At 42.8% G+C, this 25,716-nt stretch overlaps 1 protein-coding gene across 1 annotated transcript in view; it reads right to left on the bottom strand.

Annotated features, from left to right (window-relative positions):
- Positions 1–20,670, bottom strand: part of sptbn1 (spectrin, beta, non-erythrocytic 1) — a 265,257-nt gene extending 244,587 nt beyond the window's left edge. The window contains exon 1 of the mRNA XM_084321135.1: positions 20,601–20,670. The gene's annotated coding sequence lies outside the window, so the exon portion shown is untranslated. The remainder of the gene's footprint in view (positions 1–20,600) is intronic.
- Positions 20,671–25,716: the final 5,046 nt, after the last annotated feature.

The raw sequence follows: 25,716 nt of genomic DNA, 5'->3' as shown, positions 1-25,716 counted from the left end.
ATTTTTCGATTTTTTTTTTTTTTTGATATTCGATATCGATTATTAAAATATATCGCGATATTCATCGTTATCATTATATCGCCCAGCCCTACCCTGGCCCCTTGGGTTTCTGACAATGTGGCCCCCTGAACAATTTAGTTGAATAGCCCTGCACTATGCACACACAGTTGAGACACCGAGAGACAGAGTGAGACACAGAGACAGAGTGAGGCTGCGGTTAGACTTTCGTTTCATTTTCAGATGAGTTTCGCCGCAACGTAGCGGGAGGCGAGTCACACTTTCGTTTTGTCACCTGAACACAGTGATGTAGTACACTGCCAAAGCAGTAGGTGGCGAACATGAAGGCAATTTTCAACCAATCAGAACTTGAATGTGCCAATACACTTCCTGCAAAGAAAATGTCAACAAGGCGGGCGCCGCCATCTTTGCCCATTTACCCAATGCAGCACTTCTTTTTCAGCAAAGTGTAATAAAAGTGCAATAAACAAAACGGATACATTCACTGTGTTCTGCCTCTCATTTGTTGATGAAACAAAACTAACATCAACACAAGTGACCACCAAGAGCGGATAGTTTAGTCTCAAAAAAGATCGGTGACGTTGTTAGCTACATTGTTAGCTGCATGCTAACGTGAATGGAATATGCCATTATAAAAGTATAGCATTGTGGCTAGAAGCTAACGTTAGCTCACGCTAGTTAGCCAGCACCAAACTGATGATATCGGGAGCCATCAGTAGCTAGATAACATTAGAGACAACGCTGTGTGTATTAAACAAAGGTGAATAGATGACTGGGCCATTTTGTTTAATGCTTGTTAAGATTGAAAGAGGAGCTTTGAGCTAACAGGGTCTGATAGCTAACGCTAGCTCATGTTAGCCAGTGGCAGTGCTCATGCAATCGGTAATGCTAGCAGAATGAATGGATGTAAACTTTATTTAACATATTGCATAATGGGTACAATACAATACGGCTCAATACAAACAATTGTTAAGGGAATGCAGACTGTTGTAGCTTGGACTGGGGTCCTTATAACAATAACTTGACAACACATGGCAGCTGCAGCTATTTGGGACAGCTCTGTCCCAAACACACACACTCTGTTGTCACCGGAAGGGCACGCAGATGGTATCTACTAGGGCTGACCTTCGAATTTTTTTTGCCAATCGAAGCTTCAGGGCTTCGAGCTTCGATTTTAATTCGAAGCTTCGAATAAAAAAATAATAATAATAATAATAATATTTTTTTTTCTTTTAATCTTATGTTGTGGGACTTATACAGCACTTTGGTAAACTTTGTTGTTTTTAAATGTGCTCTATAAATAAAGTGGATTGGATTAATGAATTAAGTAGCCCCTTTCGTGACTGTGACGCAGCCAACACGGCTGTGTGATTTAATTCAAGGTGGATCGCTGTTGTCGTTTGAACAACTTCAGATTTCATGGGAACTACCAATCCCCCAAATCAAGAATGTTTAAGATGAATGAAGTAAGATTTTGATTATTTGAAATATGGCCTGTGTAGACTAAACTACGCACAGAATTATGTCAGTCTACAAGGTCCGGCAATGTACTGTAGACCTTGTAGACTCCACTACAGACCAATTATCAGTGAATGTTCATGCATTTTTAAGAAGGGCTACTTCCACAAAAAAACAAAGAACTCACCAAAACATCTCAGTAGCACCTTATCTAAATGTTCTATTTCATATATGGAGATTCATATTTATTTATGTATTGCATGCATTTCTACATTTTATTTCCTATTTTGTTTATTCATCCCAGTATCTTTCTTTCTTATGTGTGGAATTCTACAAGGCATTTACATTCACATTTACATTTAGTCATTTAGCTGACGCTTTTATCCAAAGCGACTTACAAGTTCTGTACGACAGGTCATCAGGAAGGATACAACTCCATCAGCTGAGTAACAATATTCATCAAAGTGTTGCGTGTTACAGTGTAGGTTAGTTTATTAGGACAAGTGCATGACAGTAAGGTTAGTTTTTTTTTTCAGATAATGGTTGAAGAAGTGCGTCTTTAGTCGACGGCGAAAGATTGGACGGGATTTGGCTGTCCTAACTGGGGTGGGTAGTTCATTCCACCATTGTGGGGCAAGGACTGAGAATAGGCGTGTAGGTGGTGTATATGTGTTTGAGGATGATATCCTTCAAACAGGCAATAGTGATGATATAATTTGGGCAGTGCTGAGCTGGGTTACTTTCCTCCAGTGTATTTGTCCCCCGGCCCCACCCAATGGCCCCATGCGCGCACACACACACACAAAGTATAAAAAAATATATATATATATATTATATTTTTTTTTTTTAAACTTCGATTTTTTTTTTAATGTTCGAAGCTTGTGCCATCGAACGAAGCTTCGAAGCTTCGAAGTATTTAAGACAGCCCTAGTATCTACTGCGCATGGGCGTTTTCGCAACAACAGCTCCGTGCAGATTACATGACTGTTGTCGGCGAGTTTTGGCGCTACTCCAAAACGGAAAACACAATTTAGCGTTTTCAGTAGGGCCACAACGTATCCGGCAAAAACGGCATTTCTATGTAACAGGGACAGCAAACATATTCAAAAACGTATAAAAACGAGCACAAAAACACTGCGTGTAACAAGGGCCTGAGACACAGAGAGACAGTGTGAGACAGAGAGACAATGTGAGCGAAGGAGTGGCACTGAAAACGTAGGAGTGAAACAGTTAAAGAAACCCCTCCTCCAAAATCAGCTGTGTATTGTTTGCATGTGTAAGTTACGTATGTGGGTGTGTGAGTTCATTCTCGTCTGTAACTTCCACAAGGGGATTGTCCCACCAGTAAACTATGTGGGTTTCTTATGAGATAATGAAGCCAACATGTCGAGGACAAATCACTGATCCACAGGCGAACAGAGCGAGACAGACCCAGCTTCACTCTAGGTGGCAGTAACAAAGACAAGAGGCGTGTAGCAGCTGCTATCCTTGTGTTTTGGAACGGCCCCATCAGGGAACAACCTGGACTGGACTCCAAGAGAGGTTGCAACCTCAGGGCCCCCCCCCAGGAGATTAGTTAGCAAATGACCTCAACATTTTTATTCATATAAAAGAATTCTGAAAATGTTCTCGTTGTTAACTTACACCCTTTTGCACAGAAAACTGATCTAGGTGAAAAACCGCTGCATAGATGGGCTCGACAAATACATTTATTTATCAGGCTACATACGAGACGACAACAAGAAATGTATATACAAAAATATGAAATACATTTCAGCTGCCAGTGAGGCAGTGCTGGGTCCTCATGGACATTACATTCCTTTTATAGCCACAGATAGTAGGCGAATCGAAAATCAACATTCTTCCGAGATTCAAAATCGAGTCATACATTTCAAGAATCATTTTCAGTCTTGTGATATGGTTTCAGTTTTATCATGACCTTAGAACTGTATAGTTAGCTAAAAAAATTCTACCGATTTTGCCTATATTAACCTAGCAGAAAGAGGCACAAACAATATACAAGGTGTGTAACACAAAACGTTGATTGTAATTGATCAAATTGCCTAAATAATCGTTCGTGATCATGTGATGGATGGAGAATCGATTCCTACCACCCCTACTAAACAGCTTTGGCCCAGCGTTTTAGCATATCTACACATTTTACACAGGCAGAAATATTGCTAAGAGGCCTGATGTATGACAGAAAGAACCTGTGAAGACAGTAGAAATGGTTTTCTGTGTGGTGTTGACCCTTGCTGGTTCCCTGCTGAATATGTACCGGTACACTTTGCTAGCTTAATATCACATAAATGAACATAGACTCAAATGAACTTTAGATCTCGTGGGTGACGGTGTGGCATGTCATTTCATTTTTAAATGGTCTTTGTGTGCGTGTGTGTATGTGGTCACACACAGCCGGACTGCAAGTAAAAAGAAAATGGGAAATAAAAGGGGGGGGGGGGGGGGGTTGTACTCAGATGATAGAGGGTAGAGCGAAAGAGTGAAAAAGAAAGCGAGAGAGGCAAGGTGATGGTGTGACGGTAACAGAGTGCTCTATATTTAGCTATAAAACGATGCTGCTGGGCAAACTCACCCTCTCTCTTTATATGCCTTCCGTTTCCCCTCTTCTCTCTGTCGCATTGTTCCACTCCCTCTCTCCTGGACACTTTCCAGAGCTCTCTGGCTTCTCGCCCGACACCATCCCTCCTCCCTCATCCAGCTCCCTACATAACACCCCGGGCCCTGATACCCTCCTCCCTCATCCAGCTCCCTACATAACTCCCCTGACACCATCCCTCATCCAGCTCCCTACATAACTCCCCGGACCCTGATACCCTCTTTCCTCATCCAGCTCCCTACATAACTCCCCTGATACCCTCCTTCATCATCCAGCTCCCTACATAACTCCCCTGATACCCTCCTTCCTCATCCAGCTCCCTACATAACTCCCCTGGTACCCTCCTTCCTCATCCAGTGCCCTACATAACTCCCCTGATACCCTCCTTCCTCATCCAGCTCCCTACATAACTCCCCTGGTACCCTCCTTCCTCATCCAGCACCCTACATAACTCCCCGGGCCCTAATACCATCCTTCCTCATCCAGCTCCCTACATAACATGTCTCAACGACTACAGACCGGTGGCACTCACCTCTGTGGCCATGAAATGTTTCGAGAGGCTGGTCAAGGATCACATTTGTGCCTCCCTCCCCAGTGATATGGACCCCATGCAATTTGCATACAGGCGAAACAGGTCCACTGACGATGCGGTCTCCCAAGTACTGCACAGCACCCTTTCTCACCTTGACCGACAGAAGGGGGGCTATGTGAGACTGTTGTTCATTGACTATAGCTCAGCGTTCAACACCATAGTCCCCACCAGACTGGTGGACAAGCTGATCGAGCTGGGTCTGAGCTCCGCCCTGAGCGCCTGGATACTGGACTTTGAGCGAAAGGCCCCAGGCGGTCAGGGTGGGGGGTCAGACCTCCAACACCATCACCCTGAGCATCGGGTCCCCCCAGGGCTGTGTTCTGAGCCCCCTGCTGTACTCACTATACACACACGACTGTGTGGCCAAGTTCAGCTCCAACTCCATAGTGAAGTTTGCAGACGACAGTGGTGGTGGGGCTGATCTCGGACAACGACGAGAAGGCCTACCGGGAGGAGGTTGAGGTACTGGAACCAGGGTTTCCGTTAGAAAAAATTGTTGCCGGCCTCAGTGTCGGTAGATTTCAATCTACCGGTCAAATGAGAGAAATTCCGGTCAGAGTTTATTGAGCTTAAAAACAATTGATAGGCAAAAGAATGACAACAAAACAAAAGAATGACATCATCAAGGCATGTAGATTTATAATATTTTTACTTAAAACTAGGCTACTTTTGCGTATAAAGTCATTATATTCCAAATAAAATAAGTCCTGAGACTCGTGCTGCTGCCGACTTTAAATCAAATAGGTGTCTGTGGGCAGTCGCCCGACATTAATAAACAACAGTCTGTTATAATCACATTTTTATGAGCTAACGAATTCCGTTATATTGGACATTTGTATTAATTATATCAAGCGAAGAACTGAGAAATTTGGCAGAGAGAGACGGCAACATTATCGTGGGTTTGCGTGACGACTCTCTCTCTCTCCACCTCCCAATAACTTATTTGCGAGAGTATGTCGATGCAGAGCAGCAGATTCAGCTGTTATTGGCTCTTTTCTGGGGACCGCACAGCAGCGCCCCCCACCCAACATTGAATTGAAAATGGCTGAATTGGAGTACTGCTGGAGTACTGCATTGTGCTGCTGCTGCTGCTCCGGCTCTGCAGCTTCACAAAAGTTTGCACACCCAGCACTAAGCTCTCGCTGACAACGTCGTTGTCATTATTAGAAGCAACGATGAAACAAATGTAATGATTGTTTCGTTCATCGCATAGGCTATTTAATTTTAGCCTATTTTAATACAATTCAAATAATCAAATTGTGCTTAGACTTATTTTCACCGGACATTAAGACCGGAGAGATTAAATATGTCGGACTTCAACAGATTTTGCCGGTCAAATACCGGTAATTACCGGCTAACGGAAACGCTGACTGGAACGCTGGTGCCAGGACAACAGCCTGCTCCTGAACATTGGTAAAACCAAGGAGCTGATTGTGGGTTATAGGAGAGGACAGCAGGACACACACACACCACTGAGGATAAACGGGGCTACCGTGGACAGGGTGAGCAGCTTTAAGTACCTGGGGGTCCACATCTCAGAGGATCTGACATGGTCAACACACATAGACTCAGTCGTAAAAAAAAGGCGAAGCAGCGCCTCTACCACCTGAGACAGTTAAGGAAGTTCAGACTATCTGGGAAGATACTCCAGTCCTTCTACTCAGGAGCTGTAGAGACAGTTCTTGACTGGAAACATCACTGCCTGGTATGGAAACAGCACGGCACAGGACAAGAAGGCCCTACAGAGAGTGGTGTGCTCAGCCGAGCGTACCACGCCGTATTGCACTACCACCCCTGCAGGTTCTATACAACAAGAGGTGCAAATCCAGAGCCTGCAGAATAATGAAAGACCCACACCACCCCAACAACAGCCTGTTCATGCTGCTGAGGTCAGGCAGACGCCTGCGAACCCCAGCTACTAGGATAGAGAGGCTTCGGCTCAGCTTCTTCCCCCAGGCCATCAGAGCCTTGAACACTGAACTCTCCACACTCAAGCACACACACGATACACACACTGTACATGCTCACACACTAGCAGCCACTTTAACATGAGCAAGCACACACTCATGCTGCACACGCCCACACTTATGACCACTAAGGAAAGGTCACTTTAAAAATATTATAGTATAACCGGAGATTATATAAAATAGCAATGTACAGAAAGACCCAGTGCCTCATCCGTAGCTAACAGTGTATGCACTACCACAGGACCTAGCATGTCCTCCATGCTCTGTAAATAACTTATGTACAAATACCGATATGCCCTACTATGTTACTGTTTATTGCACAATGTTGTTTTATTGGATTCCATTATATGTTGTTATTACTGTATTGCACATCGTTGCGGGCAAGACCAAGACCACCCGCATTTCATTGTATACTTGACAAATAAAACTCTTGACTTGACTTGATAACTCCCCTGATACCCTCCTTCCTCATCCAGAGCCCTACATAACTCCCCTGATACCCTCCTTCCTCATCCAGCTCCCTACATAACTCCCCTGATACCCTCCTTCCTCATCCAGCTCCCTACATAACTCCCCTGATACCCTCCTTCCTCATCCAGCTCCCTACATAACTCCCGATACCCTCCTTCCTCATCCAGCGCCCTACATAACTCCCCTGATATCTCTAGGGCCGTCTTAAATACTTCGAAGCTTCGTTCGATGGGCATGGGATTCGAATATGGCTCTGCCTCTCTTTGTTAATTACAACAAGCAATGCGGTTTGTTATTTAAGATAAAAAAAAAAAAGATAAAAAAAAAAAATCTAACCCTAACTAACCGTACTGTCATGCACTTGTCCTAATAAACTAACCTACACTGTAGCACTCAACACTTTGATGAACATTGTTGCTCAGCTGATAGAGTTGTGCCCTTCCTGATGGCTTGTCGTACAGAACTTGTAAGTCGCTTTGGATAAAAGCGTCAGCTAAATGACTAAATGTAAATGTAAATGTAAGATGAGGTCGGACTCGGCACTGACAGATTTGTGTTCATTGTGCTGCTTTTATAAAGCCTCAAATGACGGCTTACAATATTTCATGAAAGCAAAGTGTTTCGTTTGTCTAAGATTTTAAAAGGTTTAAACTTTAGAGCACTGACAAAGTTGAACAAAGTGCTGTACAAGTCTCACAACATAAAAAATTAAATAAGGAATCATTTTAATTTTTTTTATCTCGAAGCTTGGAATTAAAAAATCGAATCTCGGCCCCGAAGCTTCGAATTCCAAAGAAAAATTCGAAGGTCAGCCCTATCCATCTCCCTACATAACTCCTCCTGATACCCTCCTTCACCACTGTAACACCACTGTAACACTAACACTATCAACAAGAACTAAATACCTCATTCAACATTAAAACAATGGATAAATGGTATCGACTACCTCCTGTAGGGCGACAGTGGCTCAGGAGGTAGAGCAGTTGTCTGGCAATCCGGAGGTTCCCGGTTCGATTCCCGCTCCTCCCGGGCAGCGTGTCGATGTGTCCTTGAGCAAGACACTTAACCCCTAATTGCTCCCGATGAGCAGATTGGCACCTTGCATGGTTGCCTCCGCCGTCTGTGTGTGAATGTGTGAGTGAATGGGTAGAAATGTGAGTAACAAATTGTAAAACGCTTTGGATAAAAACGCTATATAAAAAAGCACCCATTTACCATTTACCATCCTGTCTCCATTAGCTCCCAGATATCCTTCTTCCCTCATCTCTCCATCTCCCTCCATACAAAGGGCTGTACAGTGCGACGAGCTCGTCGCAAATTGCCCCTTTAATTGGCCGTTGCGATTGGTAAATAATATTTGGGGGCGGGCTTGCGAGTAGGGATTTCAAGCCTTGCATTCGCATTTCACTCCTAAATTATCCAAGCCGTGTGATGACGCCACTCACGCGAGCTGAGCACTCAGGTATGAGAGTGGGGAAAATCGATTGAGCACTCTGATAGACTGGCTGACTGTCTGATTTAGCTATGCCTATGAAGAAAAGTAAAGTTAGTATTGCTTCATATTTTCGACGCGTTCCACCTCCTAGTGAGCCGTCGAATGAAAATGTGACCGTCGAGAACATTGAGCCAGCAGTGGCAGTAGCCACCACCGCAGACCTGGGCCTAACAAAATTAATAGTTGGTTTCAGGTTGCCGACCGACCCTGCCGATTTAGGTGCGACCCAATATATTTTATGAGTTTTTAGAAAAAATTATATAATTTTTTTTTTTTTTTTTTTTTTTTTTTTTTAAATAAAGTTTCATAGAAATCTTAGTCAAACATTTAGTATTATGGATATTAAACATGCTGGCAGAGTACATGCATCCATGTTGTTGTGAACATTTTAATTAAATAAAGAAATTCCCTATCCATAGTCGCCGTGGGAAAGAATAAAATAAAAAAATTAAATAAAATAAATTCCCTACCTACCCATGGCCAAACTGACAACCAACCTGAAACCAACTATTAATTTTGTTAGGCCCTGCCTTTGTACTAGGGTTGGATGCAGTTCCCTGTTGGTCAGTCTGTGTCTGTTATTCCATCTTCTTCTGCTCTGTTTAACGTTATACACTTCAAATAGTGCAGCATGTTTGAGAATGTTTGAGACTGAGAGTGCTCCCTTGACTGAGAGGATGGCTAGAGGATGGCCGGAACCACGAGAACTTTTATTAAACATTCTATTAAACATTCTGATATTTCCGCGGGTCTCGTGCAGTGGTCTCGTGCCACTGTCAACTAAAGCGAGCACTCTGAAGACACGCACCGTTTGACAGTGATATGCGCACTGACAGTCGGCGCAGTTGACATTTTCCAAGTGGGGGAAAATAAATCCTCTTCGTCCCGACTGTGTCCCGGCCCCGTGGAGGATTTTTCTTCATCCCAAATACATATTTTATTTCCCCCGGGACGACGGGACGGTGTTAGTCTCAAGCCCTGTCGTCGTATACCATTATCGATCCCCAGGTACTGGTTCAAATGTGAACGGTACCCAACCCTAACTGTTCAAAATGAAACGTCCCATTAAACTAAATAGTTCAGATAGCTCCTGATATCAATGTCTTATAACACTGAGTCGATGCGTATTCGAGCTGAGGGCACGCTGAATATAGTCAATAGGGTCCAGCTGCAGCGCCGGAGAATCCTGGCCGTAGCTGGAGGCTACAGTATAGGGTCCAGCTGCAGCTCCGCAGAATCCTGGCCGTAGCTGGAGGCTACTCGAGTACACACAGACAGTGGAGCTGGTTGCATATAGCGAGCATTTTGACTTGTTGCGTGGTGGCGATGTCTCGCAGATAATACAACTACAAGTATGATTATATAATATATATATTTTTTAAATCAAAAACAATCGATATAAATAATGGTAAAATTGTTATTTAAAAATTTGCCCCTAAAAAATATTTTTTGCCCCTAAATTTCTCATTTAGGGGCAAGTGTGCCCCTAGTAAAAAGCTTAGCGTACAGCCCTGATACAGTCTCTCTACCTCCTCCATACTGTCTCTCTCCCTCCATACCACCCATCTACCTCCATACTGTCTCTCTAGTCTCTACCTCTCTCCATACTAGTCTGGTCAAAAATAGATTTTTGGATACATATCGATTCTGAATATTTGAAACAGTTTAAATACTCACTGTCCGCAATATGGATACCTGTCGCTCTCTCAGCAAGTTGACACACATACTGCTGCAGTGCCCACATAGCCCCGCCTCCTACTCCTCTCACACTCCTCTCACTCGGCACAGACTGAAGGACTGACATGCTGACCTCTATAAAATAATTTCAAGAGGTTGGTGACAGCTCCCATTTCAACATCACTGAAGCATTAAACAAGATGGTCCAGTAAACTGTTGTATTGTCCCGTTGTTGGCCCAACAGCCATTTGTAATTTTTTAACGTTATCAGGTCTGAGGAAAGCTAAGCTAATGTTATTCTGACTGGTAAAAGCTAAGCTAACGTTATCAGGCCTGAGGAGAGCTAAGCTAACGTTATTTGTGACTGGTGAAAGCTAAGCTAACGTTATCAAGCCTGAGGAAAGCTAAGCTAACGTCATCAGGCCTGAGGAAAACTAAACTAACATTAGCCTGAGGAAAGCTAAGCTGACGTTAGGCCTGAGGAATTAGACAGCAGAGTTTCAGTTGATGGAAAAAACTTTGACTATAATCAGAAGTAAATTAACTTAGATGCTGTCGTGCTTAACACACAGTGCACAGTACTATTATCTAATAGTATTATAGTTAATTTAGTTATCTTTGAAGGCCTAATCAAAAGGAAAGAAACAAATGTTTCTAAACATTTAACGTTATATGTTGTCTTATTATACCAAAGGGAAGCTGTACTGTTGAGAAACCTGGGTTCAACCTGGGTTCAGACTTAAATAACAGTTATGACCTTCCTTCATGGAATTATTTCATGTACACTGAAATCCCTGCCCTATACAATGAAACTAAATATATAATCATGAATAATCTTGTGGGGGAACTCTTCCTTTCATGCACCACTGAACTATGGACCAGCAGGGACATAATCCACATGCATGGCAGTAACTCCGCAACAGGGGACAGCTTGGGGTAGGCATCGGAGGGGATAGTCCATGAAACATGGAAGCTGGACATGTCAAATATGTCTGGTATCACTACTAATAATGCCTCAGCAAACAAGAAAGCATTTGAGCAGGCCTTCACATGGGTCCCCTGCTTTGGACACAACCTGCACCTGCCATTAACAGGTGCCTGGAGTGGATATAGACCATGTGTCTGGAGCACTGCAGAGGTTGAAAAAGACAGTGTGTGCTTTCAGCAGGTCACCAAAGATGTTCCGACAGCTGAAGAAGAAACAAACTGACCGACTGATCAATGATGAGTTACACACTGCGAGAGAGAGCCAGGGTTTTGTTTTAGGTTTGCGTTTTGAGCGTCTAGTCTATGATGAGTTACACACTGCGAGAGAGAGCCCCGGGTTTTGTTTTAGGTTTGCGTTTTGAGCGTCTAGGCTGCTGTAGGCGATGATGTCACACTCGAACGTCAACACATGAACAGTTGAACTAGAGCCATATGAAATCCGCGTTCACGGAATCGCGGACGGAGTCGCGGAATTGAGCAATAAAAATGGAATAAATTGTAAACGTGGAATATTGCAGAATTTGCCCTAATCTGGACTGAAATTCCGTGTTCGGGAGAACATGGAACGTTTGGTGCAACGCGAACATGACCGGGGACTAGTGATGCACCGATGTGAAAATTGTGGCCGATACCGATAACCGATATTAATATTGCTGTTCTGGCCGATACCGATATTTACTGATGTCGATATCTCTGTATAGAAAACACTTTTTTATGATAATCAAATAAAGAGCTATTTTCCAAAACGCATATTCTTTTTACTTTTGTAACTTATTTTCAGAAATGACTGATATTTTGAAACTATTTAAGGCCAAAACATGTAAAAAGAAGAAAAAAAAGGTAAAAAAAAATGTTTTTATTTTATTTATTTTTTTAATATCGGACCGATACCGATGTGTAAAAAAAACGGCCATATCGGCCGATATTATATCGGCGGCCCATATATCGTGCATCACTACCGGGGACGCTACAGCGTGTTACACACAACACGCAGCAATTTCCAAGCATCTAGCTGCTTCTGTGTTAACGTTAACGTCGGAAGAAATTCCACACCAAGCCCTAAATTCAGAGCAGCGCAGTATCCTAATGACTTGTATATGACCGGCGATAAGGTGTTTTGCAAATTCTGTCAACATGCCGTGGACTGGACTCGCAAAACACGTGCGAAGATCACTCTCCAAAAGCCATGTCAGGAACACGGAAAAACACTGTGCTTCAAATAGTGTTGTAAAAAATATCGAAAAATCGATACATACAGATTCTGAATATTTAAAACGGTTTCGATATTCATTTCCCAAAATATCGATATTTAATTGTTCATAAAATAAAATTAAGGAAGTTGCATTGTTCATTTCAATACCTGTAATAGTACAGTAGTCCACACACACACGTGCATTCAGTTAAGTCGGAATATGACAGTTCAGTTTGTCAGGTACATGCAACACAGATTACAGTGTTTACATCTGTCTGCTTGAGAAAATACCATGTTCTGCAATAAAAATGATTGAAGTGAGATAAAGTTATTTTTAAATGTGTGATCTAAAGATAAACAAAGGGTTTTAAAAGTGTTATATTTATCTTATCTTATAGTACCAGAGAGAAGCTGAGGAGAATCAACCAGCAACAAAAGCTAAATTTGTTAAAAAAAATATATATATATATATATTTTTTTTATTTATATTTTTTTTGGTATCGAAAATATCGATAGATACTTTTCAAGGTATCGTATCGAAGTCGAAATTCCAGTATCGTGACAACACTAGCTTCAAAACAGAGTAGGGTATATCTGCAGTACCGCAGCCCCATACACGCCAGCTCTCTAACGATGATCCCTGGTGATCACAATAGATACAGCTAGAGGGCGAGGCTAATCACTGACACTATTGTGATGAAATAGCTATGTAACGTTGCAGTACATAAAGTACACAGGACTAGAAATGATAGCTTCTTGCTAAATCTGGTGCACCCAGGGAGCGAAATTAACTTTTTGACTCACCGGCCAGTGGCGGGTAGATGGGAAGCATATTTCTTACCTGCCAACTTTTTTTTGATAAAAAAAAGATTATTATTATTTTATATAAAAAGATTTTTTTTTAATAAAATATATATATTATATAATCATACTTGTGATTGTGTTATCTGCGAGACATGGCCACCTCGCTGTCTGCAAACAGCTCCACTGTCTGTGTGTATACTCGAGTGGCCTCCAGCTCCAGCAAGGATTCTCCGGCGCTGCAGCTGGGCCCTAAACGCTACATTCAGCATGCAAAAGGATTCTCCTGAGCTACAGCTGGACCCTATTCAGCAGCGATGTAAGCCAGGGACTCGAATACGCATGTTGTTGTAGGACATTGATGTCAGGAGCTTTCTGTAGCTACTGCTGGATGGCGTTGGGACAACGCCTCAGTGAACCATTTAGTTTACTGCGACATTTCGTAGTGACTAGTGAGCTTAGCTACCTAGCCAACGGAGGTATTATGCACTGGACTATTGCTGGAGCATAAAATGTCGGGAGCTATCCGTAGCTATCCGGCTGGATAACGTTACACAATGCCTCATGTATTAAACTAAGTGAATAGTTGACTGGGTCATTTTGTAACGGTAGCTAACGTTATCGCCACCACGCAACAAGTCAAAATGCTCGCTATCTGCAAACAGCTCCACTGTCTGCGTGTATACTCGAGTAGCCTCCAGCTACAGCAAGGATTCTCCGGCGCTGCAGCTGGACCCTACTGGAGCTAACGTGTATTAGGTAGCTACCTATCCAACGGAGGTATTATGCACTACTAGACTTGCTGGAGCATTGTTAGTAGCTAGCCGGCTAGATAACGGACAATGCCTCAGTATTAAACTAAAAGTGAATAGTTGACTGGGTCATTTTATAACGGTAGCTAACGTTAGAGCAGTCAGCAGCAGCGTTTCCGTTAGCCGGTAATTACCGGTATTTGACCGGCAAAATCTGTTAAAGTCCGACATATTTAATCTCTCCGGTCTTAATGTCCGGTGAAAATAATTCCCTGAGTCTAAGCACAATTTGATTATTTGAATTGTATTAAAATAGGCTAAAATTAAATAGCCTATGCGATGAACGAAACGATCATTACATTTGTTTCCTCGTTGCTTCTAATAATGACAACGACGTTGTCAGCGAGAGCTTAGTGCTGGGTGTGCGAACTTTTGTGAAGCTGCAGAGCCGGAGCAGCAGCAGCACAATGCAGTATTCCAGCAGTACTCCAATTCAGCCATTTTCAGCCAATGTTGGGTGGGGGGCGCTGCTGTGCGGTTCCCAGAAAAGAGCCAATAACGGCTGAATCAGCTGCTCTGCAGCGCCATACTCTTTGCAAATAAGTCGTTGCGAGGTGGAGAGAGTCGTCACGCAAACCACGATAATGTTGCCGTCTCTCTGCTTTCTCAGTTCTTCGCTTGATATAATTAATACAAATGTCCAATATAACGGAATTCGTTAGCTCATAAAAATGTGATTATAACAGACTGCTGTTTAGTGTCGGACCGACTGCCCACATACGCGGTCTATTTTATTTCAAGTCAGCAGCAGCACGGAGTATCGAGGGACTTATTTTATTTGGAATATATTAATGACTGTATACGCAAAAGTAGCCTAGTTTTAAGTAATAATATTATAAATCTACATGCCTTGAGGATGACATTCTTTATATAGCCTGCCCATCAATTGTTTTAAAGCTCAATAAACTAAGACCGGAATTAATCTCATTTGTCCGGTAGATTGAAATCTTGCAGGTCACGGAGACCGGCAACAATTTTTTCTAACGGAAACCCTGGTCAGCAGACTGCCCGGCCCGACTCTAGCCTCTCTGTTTACATGGGGTTGGGAGGGGCTGGAGGAGGGAGGAGCAGCGTGTTGCATGTCTGTGTGCTTGAGACAGCGAGTGAGAACTCCGCTAAGAATTGGATCATGTTATTCGATCGGTTTTCACATGACTATTTCGTTGGCCGCCACATGGCGGACAGACCTCTCAGTCCCACCCGCCAAAGGTAAAATCTGCCCGCAAATGGCGCTTGGCGGGCTTTAATTTCACTCCCTGAGTGCACCCATCTATTTGTTTAATGCAAATGATTGTCAGTACACACCGTCCTGTCCACTAAAGGTACCTAAATTATGCATTACTATATTTCATCACAATAGAATAGATATAGCTAGGCTACTTACATTGTGATAATGTCAGTAGTAGCTAGCTGTATCTATTGTTTGTTTACACTTGAAGTGTATTTTTATTTTGTCACAATATTATTTGAAAAATAGTGTAAAATTGAACTGTATTTCCGAGTTGCAGCACTTAAAAACATTAAATGGACTGTTATATCTTATTAGATTGTGGACATTTATTCATTCCCACTTATTAGACACTATTTCTGATGGTAAAATGAGCGTACAAAGCAAAATACAGAATTCTGAAATATTAAAAACGGAATTTGGAAGAAAAAAAATTGGAATTTTTTTTTACGGATTTCATATGGCTCTAGTTGAACACACGGAGATGGAAACTGGATGCCCGATATAAAGAAACGAATAACTAATAAGTTATCTTTGAACCTCCGTTGTCAAGCCTCGTCAATATAACCCACCCCCTTTCCTCACGAATGGAACTGGTGTCGTGGAGTCTGCTTTGAGGGTTTCCAGGGTTAGTGGCTAACGGTAGTTAGCTTAGCCTAGTTATGGGATAACTTAGTTAGCAGCTAACGTTAGCCCATTGCTCGCGTCAATTAAATTGCATGTCATTGAAGGTCCGCGCTGGTCTGTGTAATGAAATTACAATTGCATGTCATTGGAGGTCCGCGCTGGTCTGTGTCTATAATGAAATGAGGAAAGCTCTGCGCTAAAGCAAGTCTCATCTCAGCCGCGACAACATATACTCGATGTTCACGATATAGTAATTTACTACATCTCATGTAGAACAAGTCGCGATACTTCGAGTATACTCGATATATCGCCCAGCCCTACGATGAGTCACACACTGCCAGACTGATCCAGGATGAGTCACACGCTGGACACAGACTGATCCATGATGATCCCACACGCTGGACACAGACTGATGATCCCACACGCTGGACACAGACTGATCCATGATGATCCCACACGCTGGACACAGACTGATCCATGATGATCCCACACACTGGACACAGACTGATCCATGATGATCCCACACACTGGACACAGACTGATCCATGATGATCCCACACGCTGGACACAGACTGATGATCCCACACGCTGGACACAGACTGATCCATGATGATCCCACACGCTGGACAGTACAGACTGATCCATGATGAGTCACACACTAAAGTTTGAATTATTGTTAATACTCATTCTGCCGTAGGGCTGGGCAATACAATATATAAAAAATTAAAATAATATCAATAATTAAAAAAAGAAATGTCCCTGTGGGAACGAAAATATAGAATATCAATATTTTTAAAGGTAATCAAAGGTATCAAAGTTAGAAATTCCAGTATTGTGACGTTACTCTCAACACTAGTACTCTCCCATACAGTCTCTCTACCTCCCCTCACATTTTTTCTTTACCTCCCCTCCCACACTCTGTCCTGGCTTCCATCTGACCTCTCCTCCCTCGTTCAGTCCCTTCTCTCATACCTCCTCCTCCTCCACCTCCCTGTGGAGACTCAACCCACTTTCTGCCTCCTAATGATCTAACCAGACACTGTACCCTTCCTATTCCCCTCCACCCATCTCATTTTAGGCATCACTTTCTCAGTACCCCTCACTCTCAACCCCCCCCCCCCCCCCCCCCCCCCCCCCATAGATATTCAATACAGTGCATAATCACAAAACCACAAGTCTTGCCTAATGGCCGATCGTAAAAAAGCAGCGAAGAGCTCATTCTGAGGGCGGCAGAGAAATGCGTCGGTGGGGAAACGGAGAGGAGGAGAAGGTTTCAGGAAACGAGGAGGTGAGGAGGAGAGCAGGTTTTCTGCTGCGGGCTGGCTGGCCTCATTCCTAAGAATACACATCACCTGACTGGTCCCCGTCTGCTTGGCTGTCAGCTGTGCTACTCACCTGTTCAGTCATTCCATCTGCTTACCAAACCAGACCTCATGACCGATCCGTTTGCTCCGCCTGTGTAACGGCACCCTGCGGTAGCTTACGGCACCTGCCAACACCTTTACTGTCAACTGTCCCCATGTGACTCTCAATCATCCACAGCTATGTCCTGTCCTGTGACTCCTGTCTGGCTGGCCTTCTGTCTGAATGGCTTGTTTTCTTCTCTCTTTCTCCATCTCCCCCTCTCCCTCCCTCCATTCTACTCTGTCATCACATCCACTCTCTCCACCTGTAGCACAATGAACATTCTTATAAGCCTTCTACACAAGCCATCAAACAACCAACCAACCATCTCTCTCTCCCCCTCATACACACTCCCCGGGGGGGAAATTAGTCAACACCGCTAATTACCATGGAGACACACAGAGATCTGTTTACAAGCTCAGCAACAAGATGAGAGGTGGATGGAGATGGACCGAGAGCAACAGAGAGAGAGAGAGAGAAAGAGGTTGATTACAGCTACACTATCCATAGTATTTGATCGCAGACATCTTGGTCGACAGACACAAGACAAGTGATTGCAATCAAAGAATGTGATTATTTGACATGGGCTGTGGCATTGTGCCATATTGGTCGGCGTGAAACATCATATTATGAATGAATCATCCATGGATAAAGCTGCCGCTGCTAATCAACTAGCTGATCAGATTGAACTGGCTGACCAGATAGAACTGGCTGACCGGATAGAGCTAGCGATGTGTATGCTATAGGGATGGAACTTTGACCACTATTGTCTAGTTGAATGCTAGCCTTAGGCCTATACCACGAGGATGGTGTCACAGCACCAAAGTTCTCACAGAAGTTATTCAGCACTGGGAGACAACGCTACTTCTTACAATGCGATTAGTCTCCCAGTGGTAACTGGGAAGACATTTTCGAACACTTCTCTATGATGCCACGTACTGACCCATCCTCTTCTTATAGGCCAATTCTAGAATGAATGCAGTCTTGATACCGTTTTTATACCAGCCCCATTATTCACATTCGAAGTGAGGTCAATTGCACCATACTAGCCGTGACTGAAAACAATAACCAGGAACTAGTGGGACAGTAAAATGTCCATTTCTGTGTGCATTACAAGCTTAGACTATAGGTCTGAAGGGTGGCTGCTTTATGCAGCATATTGCCATTTTCAGGGGTGCAGTGCTCATGCCACGCGGTACCACGGCGTTCCACCACTTTTCTGAGCAGAAGCGCGCGCATGCGTGCACACAAAAATGCGTTCACAACTTTTACTCTACGTGCCGTGCGCCAAGTATCGGTACTCACCTGGCATATGTCTTTGCATAACAATAGCATAACAAAGAATGAGAAGAGCAAAACCAAAATACAAGCCCTGTACCAATTGGTGGGGGTTTGCTTGAGCTGTGGAACCTCTCACTATGTGACAAATGGTCCCGCGTGGAAGGATGAGACATTTCTTAAGTTGTGCTTCAGAAGGAAACTGTCCTTCTGTAAACTGTAAGTTACATTGTTAATGTAGTTTGTTTTTACTTTTCTAGTTTAAGTTAATTCAATTAAAGAAATTGTAACTACAATATTGTATCTACAATTACATTTAAAACATTGTTTGTTTTTCAACCATATCTGTTGACAATATAATTTCTTTATATATTGAATGCTATATCCTGCTACCTTTTTCAGCTTCTCTATTTCAAGGCAATATTTACAAAAACTAAACAAAAACTAGTAATTTCCTATACAAACATGTTTCCTACTATTTATGCATAATAATCATTCTAATCATAATGCTGGTCGGAGCTGTTCTGTGCGCCTGCGAGGGAATATTTATATTAAAACACCGTGAAATCACCACTGCATCACTGGCTATTTTGGACAAAAGACTTGGAAAAATTGTGTGATCTACTCATTACAATTAGAGAAGAATTATGAATATAGAAAGGCAGCCTGACCCATCCTCTTCTTATAGGCCAATTCTAGAATGAATGCAGGATGGGTTAGTCTGCTAAGATGCTGCTGCTGCAGCGCAATGAGTTATGGCTCAAATCTACAGACAAAACTCCACCCCAACATTTTTATTTAGCTACATATTATTGTGTAAATGTACAGCTCAATCAATAGGTTTCAATAAAAACTTTCCAAGAAGAATACAGAGGACAGAGGCTGTAATCTGTTTCATCAAAGGTCATTGGAAAAAGGCAAAAATAAAAGATCCTACCGCTCTCCTTTTGAGTCAAACTTATTTTATGGATCACATTGTGTGGTTTGGGTGGTAGAAGATAAAACCACAGAACACTTCCAACACAACGACACTTCCAAGTAACTTCGAAGTGTGATGTTTTATTGGGGCTCGGTCGGTCCTCAATTGACATGACGGCGCAAAATGTTTTCAAGTTGCTGCAACACCAAAGAAGGGTTGGGACTTAACAAATGGGGGTGGTGGGGGGGCATCGGGTAGGGGGAGCAGGGGAGCACAGCGCACAAACTATCCGATTACACAATTGAGTTATAGTAGGTTAAACGATTTGCATCCCTTCGTGCGCTCAGAAAGGCGCCAAAAACAACAGCATGCCGCATAATTATCCTAATTGGAATTTTACATTCCAGCTTTGAGCTGTTGTTGCAATTAACCATTGTTTTGATTTACAGCCAGGCGATCCGAGTTAGCGGACCACGCCTGCTGCTGCTGCATCACTTCAATCAGCTCCAGCATCGCCATCCTCACATTGAGGTACAAAAAAAACATCCTTTTAGAATCCCCGGTTTGGTTAGTTCAAACACATAACCGCAAACTCCGATTCAGCCCATCTGTAGCCTATTATTACAATTCTATGAACGCTATATATAAACAGAGTCAAATCCACTAGGCTAGTCCGCTAAATCTGATTGACCAAACAAACACAAGTTCAACAGCATGGGATGCTTTGGGTATTTCGCAGGCCTGCCAATGAAGAACGAGAGAGCCCTTCTCCTCCCGTGTGCATGGAATAGGTAGTAAGTATGCAACATTTATGTTTTTCATTGGCAGGCCTGCAAAACACCCAAAGCACCCCGAATGTCAATGAAAAGAGGGAGACCCGTTCCGAACATCTTGGCTAACAGTCGCAGATGCTTCTCACTGGACAGTGGACACAATGCAGCAGCAGCAGCCCGTGGTCTATTCCATAACAGTCCAGCAGCATGCCTCAAGAATACATATATTATTATTTATAGACTCACATCGCCCTACATTTCTGTAGCAATGTGGCAAAACTTACCTATTGAAAAAAACGCAAGGAACTTCGCCGCCGAGTAGCCTTCCAACACAACACGGAGCCCGACTGCACGATGAAAAAAAACAAATGAGCCCTCGAATCCACCAGCCCTTCACTGCAACAGCGCAGCCAACCGCAGCGCGGGCGTGTCTGATTAACAATGTCTTGTCCGCCGGGTTGGCGGAGTTATCCACTGTTTAGCATTAGTCCTGTGCTTATGGCACAACAGCCCCGCTCAACGGGGATACTTGGGAGTAAAAATGCTCTCTCTGCTTTCAAAATCTCGGCGAGAGGCGGGGAGCACAGCCCGCAAGTGCGGGCCCCTCAATTTGGGGGGTAGTTTACTGCACTGCACTCACTGTGGGCAGAATGTGCATTGTCCTGACCTGAGCCCCAATTCATATGCCTTTGAAAATAATTATAATGGGCTATTTCACAGAATATGCCACAACAGTAAAGGCCCCTTTGCGATGATTCAGATTCATAATCTGAGAGACAAACTAGAATTCTCGTCATCGTCATCATGGCTCATACATTCTAAACTCAAAAACAAACCAGTTGGCCTATAGTAAATAAACTAATAATATCCAAGTAAACATTACCAATGAAAATGCTGGGAAATGAGATCACCTTTCAAATGCTGATGGCCTGGGTCCCACACACATTCGGAAGATTACAATAGGCAAATAAAACGTTACTATAGCACTTTTAGCTTCAGTCATAAATGCAAATGAGAATAGAGAGATTGACACAAAGAAGGAAAGGGTAGATTTGAAGATCTTACTTAGTGCTTGACATAGGATTTCCCAATGCACACTGGTTACTCTGGGTCAGGAAGTGTGCTGGTTAATTGGTTCAAGAAATCTCCCAGTGAGCCTTCAGCTGTCGCCTACAGCACATGACCTCCTTACACGAGGCACGTTATGAGGTAATGGAGGAGATGGCTGCGATTACCGCAGGCATGGGAATCTGTAGTTGACGGTGTCACTAAACACTGCATTATTATGGGTGATAAAAAGCGTTTAATGGAAACAATACACACTGTAACCAGAACTGTCCATTTTGGCTCAAATTGTTGTTAGTGTTGTCATTGCTCTAGTCTTATAGTGACAGTGAGGGCTAGCATGGGGGAATGAGTCATTTGATGAGAGGAGAATATGAACATCCTTTGAACATCCAAAAATGACACATGGGAGAAAGAAAGAATCTGTACACTCCAACAGCCATCAGACTATATAACGCCTCACTGTGCCTCACTGAGCAGTGAGCAGTGAGCACAGAGTAACAGTACAAACTCTTCCTGGACTTTTTACTACTGTACATTTTACTGTATATTTTGGCTGTATATTTTTTTTAATGTATATCCCTGATTGTATTTTTATTCTTATTTTCTATTTGTGATTTTTGACTACCTAAATGTTTATTGTGAGCTATCTGTAGTGCTGAATTTCCCTCAGGATCAATAAAGTACTTTTATTCCATCCTATTCTATTTTAGGTCAGTTTGCAAGAGATTCCATGACACAGCTGCATCAACACAAAAAGCAGTCTTTCCCAGTCCTAGCATAGAGAACCAGACAGTCACTGGAGCACACACGACGTGGACCAGTATTCCATTGCAACATAGATGAGATAAGGAAAGTTCCCGATAAGTTCCCGATATATTTAAATGTGAATTTGTCATCGAACCAGATTCCAAGATATTTGTATTATGTGACCCTTTCAATATTTGAGCCATTTACAGTTGAGATGGGTAGGTTATTGTAGTCTATGTTTTGGTCTTCACGGTCAAAGTCTATTAGGCCATTTGACCCAACCTGATGAGGAGCCAGCTATAGGCTCAAAACATCCAAGTGCTGGAGCTGAACACTCTTTCTCAGTTGATCATTTCACCAGTCAGATTCCACTCAGAGATGAAGCTGTATGATTCATTGGTTGGTATATAAATGAGATGCAGCAGTTGGAACAAAACCAACATCATGATCTGACCCTTATCTCTCAGCTACACAAAAGCAGCGGTATATCGTCTTTATTAAAACACTGTGATTAGAATCAGGTACACCAGCCTACAGTAACAAGCCATTAGACACAATACTGTGATTAGAATCAGGTACACCATGCAGCCTACAGTAACACGCCATTAGACCAGTGGAGGTTTCTCTATGACAACACGTGAAATATAAATTCACTCATAATTCATAATTATTATTAATTTACATATACATATATATATATATATTTGTTTTAATTATTATTATTATTTTTTTATTATAAATGTTTTCCTCTGCCAGTGCATTTTTTTTTCAAAAATTGCCAAAATTGACAGCTCTGAGCAGGCCTGCACTGCAGTATTGCCTGCAGTAATTATTCGTGCAGAATATCTGCACAGGTTGACCCATTGTTAAATAAATAATAAATAACAGCCAATCAAAATAGGCTATTAACTTCATCTAAGCACGGACTGTGCAGTTAAACTCTTGCCATTGAATGGAGGATTTAATGATTGACAGCCCTTGCCATCCAATACACGGAGGTTGAATGATTGGCAGCCTTGCAAATCCAATGTGTGCATTTTGCCTGAAGAAGAACATTAATTTGCCTAATATAATCATTCATATTTTAAGATCTTTATTCACTTGTTCACTTATTGTTGTGCACTGGATGATATATATATATTTTTTTTTATCTCAGTTGAAGACTAGTGTAGTTGTAGTTGACGTGAACGTGCCATCTTGGACAGTGAAGGCAAGCTAACTTGTAGCTAGTAGTTCACAGTACAGCTGTAACAACACACAGTAGGCTAAATTAAACTTTGCGCCAACATTAGGACCGAAGTATAAACCAGCAACTGAGCAACATGAAGAAGTGGACTTATGCACCTGGATCAGAAAAAAGTAAGTTGTAGTGTTTGTAAAACGAAAGCCTGATTAGCCTGGATGCTAACGTTAGCTAACTGTTTAGAGAACAATACATACTTGTAGTAGACTTGATTAACACTTTCCGTGCCACACAAGAGAATACTCAGGTTTATTTATAGGTGGTTGAAAGCCACTCACGAGATTTCTCGGAATTATTATAATTATTTTTTAGCTATCTGAAATCATATTGCATCACCCGAGCCTACCCGAGTATAGCCGAGCGACGCCGGCGATCATTGTGGAAAAAAGCGCCCCCTGTCGTCTCCCAGATGACATAAGTGATTTTGGAATGGACTCAATGAAAATGAATGGGGAAAAAAATCCGGTACTCCACATTTTCCAGTCCACTGATGCAGCCGGGGTTACCACAGTTCATTCTGGATCCTCTGAGTCCCGCGGATCATGGACTACTACTGTATCACGTTGGATCCATACACGTATCGATTTTTTCGAATGGTGATCAGGAATTGGAATATACCAGTTGGATACCATCTGATGTCAGGTAAGGACTCTATGTTATCAGTGTTAGGATAATCAGAGTACGTTTGATGAAGTTATAAGCTGTTTTGTGAAAAGTCAGAGAGGAAATCAACGGGGCGATTATCCGTGCGCGGCCGTAATGTGCTTGCAGAGTGAAGTTGTTATGCTAGAATCATGGACAGAAACTGTTATCTTTCATCTTAAATAAGTAGGCCAAGACGGAAACACTTTTACTTTGAAGGAACAAAGTGGATCGAGCTCACTCTAGTGTTGTGGAGGGGTGCCTTGGTTACTAGTTTATATTAATTTCCTCATATTGAGTTATTGATTCTCCAAACAAAATCCCTTTTGGGTCTTTTATAATGGGTTTAGAGAGGATAGGATATCTTTCCATTGAATATCTGTTGTATTGTAAATACTTTCAACCAATGTACAAAATGGTTTAGCCGGTTTGTTGGCAAGGTAGACGCCGGCGGAAGTGGTCGCTCTCTTTGAGTTTGCTGAGAACGAGAGCAAGAGGTACGTGCTTTTGGTTACCTAATATTGGAGTTAATTGCTATGTATAACTTGTAAAATTGATTTATGTTTTGGTTTTGGTACTGAAATACCTTGTTGTGTAATGACATTAATTCGCCCTGTGTAAAACAGCCACAGTACGTTCGTGTACTAACTCATATTCTGTTAACAATGATAGGTGGACTACACCGGCGAGGATGGTAACTCACGCCATGTTGTATATGCTGTTTGTGGTTCGTTAACAGGTATGAACCGTTGTTTTTGTATTTCGGTTTAATTAATGCTTACACACTGTCTTTCATTTCATATTATTTCATATGTTTTTGCTGAAGTTGACTTGTACTGAGCTACATGTATTTAATAGTAGCTAACAATTGTTGTAACTGTGGATGGCGCGCTGTTTTGAATGTGCGCGCGCTCTCTTTGAGTTTGCTGAGAACGAGAGCAAGAGGTGGACTACACCGGCGAGGATGGTAACTCACGCCATGTTGTATATGCTGTTTGTGGTTCGTTAACAGGATTACCAATAAAACAACCATCAACTGAGTACCGTTGTCTGAGTCTACGTCCACCTCACACCAGACACAACGCAGATCGGATCACGCTACAAACTGGTGCCGAGACAAGCCGGATCAACTGGTCAGCAGAAGCCGACCACCGGTGTTGCTGGAGAGACGTGGAGGCTTCATGTGCGGCCTGGACGCGTGGATGCTGCTGGCGCGGCCTGGTCACGGGGACGCTGCATTCGCCGTCTGTTCGTGAGGTCTGTTCCTGAGGAGGCTGGAGAGCACTGAATCCTTTGAAAAAGATATGGTCTCTCATATTGAGTTATAGATTTTGAGTGTGTTACCTAAAACACGCTGTGAGTATAACGGTAAAAGTACCATTTGATACTGAAAATGACTTTGAATGTAGGAAACACTCCTACAGGGAACTTGACTGTGGGGAGAGGGAGAGGGGTTCTAAGTTACACACCGGTTATGCAGTCTACTCCGGCGAGTCCAGGTGGTTCAGGTTCCTCTAGTCCTGGAAGGGGGAGTGTAGAGGGTCACTCTGAGAGAAATTCCCAATCGTTACTTTTCACCCCGGTTGTTCCCTCACCTGGTGAAATGAACAACACTAGTGTTGAAACATCCCCCAGCCAAATGGCCAATTTGATTAAATCCATTGGGTCAGAAATAGGGGAAGCTATTAGAATGACGTTAA

This window comes from Notolepis coatsorum (genome assembly GCF_963971535.1).
Source record: "Notolepis coatsorum genome assembly, chromosome: 9".
Lineage (NCBI taxonomy): Eukaryota > Metazoa > Chordata > Actinopteri > Aulopiformes > Paralepididae > Notolepis > Notolepis coatsorum.
This window is presented reverse-complemented; position numbering and strand designations above follow the sequence as displayed.